Genomic DNA, 8391 nt, shown 5'->3' on the forward strand with positions numbered 1-8391 from the left:
ACGCCACAAACCGAGACGGCGCAACCTGCATTTTCAAAAAGAAGTCCTCAATAATTGAATAAACTCAATCAAACGTGTTCCTACACAAAAAAATTATGCAAATTAGAGGCTCACCCTCCGAATCAGATGCTGCCAGTCGTCCAGGCCAGCATCTGTCACAGCCACGTCAAAGTCACGTAGCTCGGAGATCGTCGTCCTCCCAGTCGCGTCAGTGTACTCGAGGGTCTCGGGGTACTCTGGGGGCTCGATGCCCGCCGCCTCAACCTCCTGCAAAACCAAATGTTTCTCATTAATCGGTGATCTTTTATCATAGTTTCAAAAAAATCAAGTAAGAGTAAAGATGCTCACCACTACCGGCCCGTACGCCAACCTCCCGTAGAGGAACGTCGAGTAGTCCTCGCCAGGAAGAAGAAGGGCGTCACCACTAGCGCCAGCCAAGTCCGCCTCCCTCTCAGCCTCAGAAGGCTCCCTGAACATCGTCCTAGGAGGGTCGATGGGAACCGTCAACACATCCCGAGAGCACTGACGAGCCAAACGCTCGCCCAAGTACCACACAGGACCCATCGACGTCCTCAACAGCAGCCGACTCGAGCTCCTAGGTCGAAGGACCTCAGCCACAAAAGGAGGCGTGTCAGCGTACTCCGCCCAAGACCTGGGCACCCACTGGGATAAGATAAACAAAGGAATCATTCTTATGATCAATTTAAAGGCAATATAAAAGCAAATGAATATAAGTGAGATGCTTACGCTGTCTAGCTGAAGAGCGTTCACGTCCCGCCGGTAGACACCGTGAGAAGAACGCTTGCTCTTCGTCCTGCACATCACCCAATCCCTCACCACGGGATAGGCCTTCTCCAGCGGCTCCGTCCTCTTGGGCGCGAGGCCCGGAAAGTAGGGAGTACACCCACGCCTGTGAAGCAACATAGTCAATAACGATCTTTGGTGATTTGATAAAGAAAGGAATTGATTTTGTTTTAAATGAAGGTTCATACCTCCAGCAGTAGTCCAGGTCCGACAGCGCCAGGAGAAGTCCCCTTCTCCATCAACTCCGGACGAACCATGGCCCTCATAAAGCGGATGAGGACCGCAAAACCAGCAGTGACCCAGTCCCAACGCCCTAGGGAGCTCAGGTCAGAAAAGAAGGGAAGAAGCTTCATCGACAGCCTCTCTCCCTTGTCTTCGAGGTAGATCGAAGACAGAAACCACCAGAGCCACAAACGAACCCTCTGCTCAGCTGTACAGGGAGGAGGAGCCGGCTCTCTCCCATCAATTGTCACTAGCGTCGGGATCTTTCCCGCAAAGTAGTCTCGAACGTAGGAGCTGGGCACCAAACCCGGCACTGTGACAGCCCTCGGCGACAATTTCCAGCCGATCAACCTCCTAGCCTCGGCCGAGTCCACCCTCATGGCAGTCTCAGACCCGCACGACAGACCAGAAATCATGTCGTAGTCCTCCAAAGTGACTCCCACCTCACCAAAAGGCATGTGAAACGTGGAAGTCGTATCCCAGAATCGGTCCAAGAAAGCGCGGACCAGGCTATGGTTAGCCCGCAGCTTCCTCTTCGCGATATCCCTCCAGGCCTGCACCAAAGCACTGAACGCTCCACGCTCGATCATGGCGCGCTCCTCCGCCGACAGCTGCTCGTAGCACTCCATCGCTGTCGTGTAGCCCGAGAACGACCTGACCTTTAGTTTTTGAAAGAAAATTGGAAGAGATATGAACAAATGAATGAAAGAAGATGGGTGATGAGTAGTGAATTCCTATTTACCAAGCTCTTCACCGTCCTATAGGACAGGTGACCCTCTGCAGCCCACAACAAGTGCCTACTCTCCCAGGTCTCAGCCCACGCGGGAGCTCCTCTCAGCTGACGACCTCCTCGTCCGACGTTGGCCCGTCTCGGAGCCTTCTCCTCCTCAAAAGCCTCCTCCTCATGAATCTCGTCCCCAGCAGCCATCACCGCAGCGGTGAAGGCCTGCTCTAAAGCCTCCTCGATAACAGCAGTGTCTATCTCCATGGGAGTCCTCCCAGAAGTAGAAGCCTCATCACCTGCAACATTAAAGCAAATTTAGGCCGCGTCACGTGACGACGAGCCTTCGTTAAGGGATTTTCGAGCCTTTGGAAGCCCTGAAACCGCTCTTTTCTCGCCATCTTTGGCCATATTCTCACAAACCCGATCGCTCATGTGGTAATTTGGGTCAATTCAAGCCTAATTTGAAGCCTAGTCTTGGGTTCAAATCGAAATTTCGGCAGCATTTCGTTATAACAACGATTATTCCCTAGAAAAGTGCCCTGAAAAAGTTGTCACAAACCAAAATTCCAAGACGGTAGGAAGTTTACCCATCATCCGAGGATCCCAAATATCAAGTTTCATCGCAAATGGGCAATCCTAAGGCTATTTTCGAAACAATTTACGGTTTCGCTGTGAAACCGTCTCAAATTCACTCAAAACTCAACGAAAATTCGAAACAAATACATGGTTATGTTCCTTATACTACCAGTTACCCGTTTCTAGTACCAATTTCACAAGGCAAATGCATTTGGAGGAAAAGCCCCAAATTTTCGATTAATTGGGTCATAAACCCTAATTTTTTCGATCCAAAATTGAACAAATACAGAAGATTAATGCAAGAATGAGACGCATACCTCGATTAGTCATGATTAATGCGAGCTTTGGATCAAACCTTGGCGGAAATGGTTAAGATTTGAGAGAGAAAATATGTGATTTGTGTTTCGAACAAATGAAAACAATCCCCCTGTTTATCGCGTTTTTACGCAGAAAATACGCCTTGGGGAATAGACGCAGCAGGCGCTGCGCCTCTTCCTGGTGTTCCCTCCATACGAGTTTTCAAAAATTCGTTATGAGTTCGTTATTTGTGGGCCCATCTTTGGTGCGCCTCTTCCTCGATGCTATTTTATCCTTCTGGTCCGTTTGACGATTATCTTTCGTTCCAGCCCGCATTTCTAAGCCAACAGCAGACTATTGCATATTATTTATTGCTTCCAAGACCCTTGCTTGTCACAACGAGCATTTATTCCTTCACAGGTGTTTCGACACGCCTTCATTATATTTTCCCCAACGAGAGTAAGCGGATATACTTTCCCTCTCGAGACATGGAGATTAATTCCCGAGTATGTTCCCCAACGAGAGTAAGCGGATATACTTTCCCTCTCGAGACATGGAGATCAACATCAACCCCTATTTCTTCCGAAGTTTGTTTGAAGCTGAACACGAACGGATTTCTCCCGGCAGTTCCCGCCCGTGTCCTGCTACTCACAACATTTCTTGCTTCCCCTCGGAGTGCGACGAAGGTGTCGTTCTCCGTAAGTTCCCAAACCAATAGAGTTCCTACACTCGAGCCTTATTTACCCTTCAAGTTGAACTTATACTCGGGCCTCCTTCCCACCGATGCTTTCCTTTAGGGCCCCATACCCTAGCACAATCCTTATATATCTTTTAGGTCTCACCCTTAGCACCCATGCACCTCCGGAAGCATCTCAAGAAGAACTCTCAGGTATGGTCTCTTCTTATGGCTGGCGAGCTTCCTTACGTAGTCTAATGGACTTTAAACGACCCTCCCCGGAAGTCGACAGACTCTAAAATGTTCCCGACGACAGGTCCTTGGCTCAGACCCCTTGAGCCGCCTCGCGTCGCCATAGTCGCCAGGTTGTAATCTTCGATTGACCTGATGGCTATACTTTTACTTTCGCCTTGTCCAAGCCTCAGTCAAAGTGGGGGCTCTGTAGATACCTCATTTCTGCACCTCTCGCAAACCACCCGGTGATGATTGGGCCGCATGTTTGCTACGCGGAATGATTTGTGACAATTCGTAAGTCTATCGTCAAGTGATTGCTCAAATACTAATGTCTACCTCTTAGTTGTCATCTACGTGCCGATACGGTCGTTTTGACAGTAATTAGAGTACATTTGGAGTCCGGGCCTAAAACCGTCTTCATTTTCTGATAACCGTTAAATCCCGAGTCAGAATGTTCTGGAATGTTCCGGATATTTCTACTCCATATTTTATAAACATTTCACAATCTTTGTTCTTTGGTAAACAATTTCCCGTAATATTCACATAAAATATTAAGGAAAACCGAATTATTCCGTCCTACCATAACTTAAACTCGGAAATCTTTCTTCCGCAGGAGGAAACCACTTGGGAATAGACGCAGCAGGTGCTGCGCCTCTTCCAAGAGATGCAGTGATTGATGCGTCTCTTCCCAGGTCCTTTTCTGCGTAAATTTCGTATCTTTTTCATATCTTTCCGAGATTCACTTCCAAAGACTCTCCGAAACCCTAATTCCTTCACGTGATTAGTATAAATAGGAGCCTTCGCTCCTCATATTTCTCACGCGAGTGTCCGCCCTTCTCTTCTCCCTTTGCATTCTAGACCTTTGTTCTTACTTTTTGGCGTCTACGTGCTTGAACATTCGACCACGTAAGCTCGGATCCTTCTGAGTACCAGCCTCGTTTGCATGACCAACCAATTTGACCAACTCCACAATCAATCAATATAATTAATCTAATCGTTTTCCTCTTACGAGGGCACTTTCATATTTGCATTATAGTTCGAGTCGAGCATCGCTAATCGATATCTTAGTCCTTCTCGTTTCGTCAAACATGTAAGTCTGAGGGTGTAAATCTCTCTTTTATTTATTGTTATTTACTTTTTGTATCATCAATGTAAGGTTTACGTCGAAAATACCTCTTAAAACCGATTTATAAAACTGTGCTTTAAAACCTTTTTTTTACGGATTTTAAGAGATGATCGTCAAGAAAGGACGCAAAGAATCGATGTGCCTCTTGAAGGAGCGCAGTTCTTCCGCGCCTCTTCGTGAGGGGCCGCAGCCTCGCTTCCTTTCTTCTTCCTTCGTCTTCTGTGATTCGTTCGTGTTTATTTGTTTTCGTTTGTTTTCTTTAATTCTTCGATACAATCGTCTAATAATTTCATGTATATTAATTTATCATTCATTCACATGTTTATCCATCATAAATCCGACTTAAATCCCTTATAATCCAATATTTGCGGGTTTTCGTCATTAAATTCAAATCCGGGTTGTAGGAATTCGATTTGTTCATATTGAGTTTATGGAATTCGCTCTTTGATATATTTCCATCTGTCTTTTGTCATGTTCGTCATTAATTTGTCATTAATTCGTCATGTTTAACCTATTTTGTTCACTCATGTCACTAATCAATCATTCTTTCATGTAATTAATTCGTTTGATTCCGTCTCATCCATGTTTTGTTGGTTTTATGACCATTAATCACATGTAATTAACCTGATAATCACTTCCATCCGAGTAAATATCGTCATCAATCCTTAAATTAATCGATTAATATTAACGATTTGCGATTCGGTTTTCTGCCGAGAACTCACCCTTGGAACAGCGCAAAGAATCGCTGCTGCGCTCTTCCAGAGGCGCAGATCGATCTGCTACTGTTCAGGTTGAGTTCTGTCTCTGAACTCCGTTGTTGCTTGACCTAGTTTAATTAGCTTACGTATAATTGACTATTATCCGTATTATCACCTTCTGATTTGTTCGTTATTTCCTTCCTTTATTTTTTTTCTCAAATTATCCGTTTTAAAGGTATTTTCGACATAAATCGCCTAATCCATTGTAATTATTGTAATTTTCACTATTGTAATTTTCTTTTATTGTATTTATCATATTTTCTTGTATCATTTGTATGTTTTCATATGTAATTGAGCATTAAATCCTACTTCGACCCAATTGTATGATTAAATTACGTGTTAACCGACTTAGTCTAATCTTCACATGTTAGGATTAAAACTTGTATGTTGCATTGCATGCATATAATCGACGATATATCAAGTATAAATGATGTCCCTAATCATTAGTAGAGGCCGCTATCGAGGCGGGCGGGATTAGGTGTTCGATCAAAAGAGCTTCCTAATACGTACCCTCACCCCTTACTCCAGATCTCTGTGAACATCTATGTTCATTGGCATCCACGAGAGTCATTCTAGACATAGAATGCTAAGGGTAACGATTGCTTAGTGTTCATGTCACTACTTTGTGTCTTGACATGACACGAGGTATTCGAACGGTTCCAATTTCCCATAAAAATTGGTGGCGACTCCAACAAAATGCAAACGCTTGTTCTCTTCCTCCCAAGCGCCCCCCGTGGGCTCCCCGCTGTCCATACATGGAAGCCCTTGAAGGTCCTTATGCCTTAGGAGTGCGTAGCTTGAGTCGGTTAGCGATCCTTTGCCAAGTTTTCCTCATGTAGGTATGTCGTCATCATCATCTGTGTCTTGTGTTTTCAGTTAGGATTAGAATGATAGTAATAGATGATTTTATTGTGTGTATAGGTATTGCTTGATTGCTGGGTATTGCGTGTGTGGGCATGGAATCGTTGCAGTCACTTAAAGGTAGGTTCGCCTACTCAGTACCTGTGAATGGTCTAGTGTGTCGGTTGTTGTGTCGTGGTTGTTGTGTTTGTGTGACAGCGTAAATGCGGTAATCGGTTGGTATATACAGTTTGTTGGTTGTTGTTGTATTGCAGCTGTCTGTGATTGTTTGTCTCTGGTTCTCGAGGTGCGTCCTCGGCTGAGTGGAGTCACTTGCGGGAGTGGTTTCACGCCCTAGTTTCGCCCTCCGTGGAACCCGCCACGGGAGGGGATGTTCACATTAATGGGACAGGGTTATCGCTTAGTATGATGAGCGGGGCTTAGGTGGGAACGACTGCGGTCCCCCACTGGCAGGGCTGGTCCAGTGGACAGTCGGTGACGGAGATTGATTGGAGTGGGTGTGATTGTGTGTGACTAGTTGTGTTTGTATTGTGTTGACAATTGTTGTTGGTTTACGTTGAGTCTTGTCTCAGTTACTGACCTTGTGTGGTTGTCTTGTTTGTTTATGTGTCTGCCGTGATCTCTTATGGTGAGCAGTCAGTCTTAGAAGGTGTTGATGTAGTTGATGGCTGGAGTTTTGGCGGGAATGAGTCATCACGAGTACTGATAGAGATAGTGTGTAGCTGACGAGTTGTACCTTTAATTTGTTGGTTTGATGTAACACTTGTAAATTTAACTATAATTGTTCTGTTATCGATCTTTGATGACTATTTACCTCGGGCAACCGAGATGGTAACGCCCTTATATGCTAAGGAAGGTCTAGTTAAGGCTCCTCGGTATGTGAGGGTGTTACAGTACAAGTCTCAGCATGACGACTCTCTTAATTGAAAAATAAGAGGCGAATAGCTTGGCATGAAGATGATAAGGATGCCGTAATTATACTTTTGTTGGGTGATTCTACATTTATCCAAGATGTTCATAGGGTTTTATCAGTAGTTTATGGTGGTGTTTAATTAGGCGTAAGACTTTAACAGGCAAACTTATGGACGAGATGAAGCTTTGTGGCTGAATAAAAAGAAAGAATTGGAAGAATTAAGACTTAGGCTACGCGAAATGCTTTTTTTTTTAAGATATATAGCTTTTTTCCATTAATAAATAGGAAAATTTAACAGGAATAATCCATCCTATTAGTGGTCTTCTCATACTAATCTATCCTTTTGAAAAACACACAATAAACCCAACTCCCCCCCCCCCTCATACCTGACTAAACTCCTTGTATTTTTGACCTGCTGCGTCCGGTTAATTATTTTTGGTCGGCCCCACTGTTCTTATATTACCTGGTTTTTCCTTCCTTTCCTCCTTCATTCCATTATCACCATTGTTGCTCTCTTATTCTTCATCCTCTCCTCATTTTATTTGTTTCCCTCTTATTCTTCATTTGAAACTTCGTCTACAATTATTTTCATAAAATCTTTTACCATGAATTTTAGATCTATCAATGATAGCACATCTAACTCTTATAAAAATTGTTTAAAAACCGCAAATGAGGTTAAATGTAAACACAAATTAAGTGCGGTAATACGAAGAGTGAATAAAGGGACAAATGTTGGGAGGATGTTTTATGGTTGTCCATTATACCCGGTAAGTGAATTGATATTAATTTGATTATAATTGTGAATTTAATTTATTTTGATATTAATGTGTTTGATTAATGTAGGAAAATAGTTGTGGGTTTTTTGTGTTGTTGAATGAGTTGGGACCGGATTCTAGCTCCGCACACCATTGCAGTAGAAGTTGTTGTGAAGATCAAGTGTTGAAGTTGAACATGAAGAAGGATAAGATGAAGAAGGAGTTGTTGGAGCTGAAAAATGAACTGAGAAAACATTCAAAAGGGGAAAATATGGCTATGTTTGGCTTAATTTTCTCATGGGTGTTTTTTGCATTATGTTAGATGGTGCAGAAAAATTGAAGTAATATGTACTATTCTGGTTTCTTAGTAATATGAAGAAGGATAAGATGAAAAATTGATATTGTTTTAATTTCTTAGTTTTATGTTGCTTAAGTTGTAAGATTT

Source organism: Silene latifolia, chromosome 9 (assembly GCF_048544455.1).
Source record: "Silene latifolia isolate original U9 population chromosome 9, ASM4854445v1, whole genome shotgun sequence".
NCBI classification, from domain to species: domain Eukaryota; kingdom Viridiplantae; phylum Streptophyta; class Magnoliopsida; order Caryophyllales; family Caryophyllaceae; genus Silene; species Silene latifolia.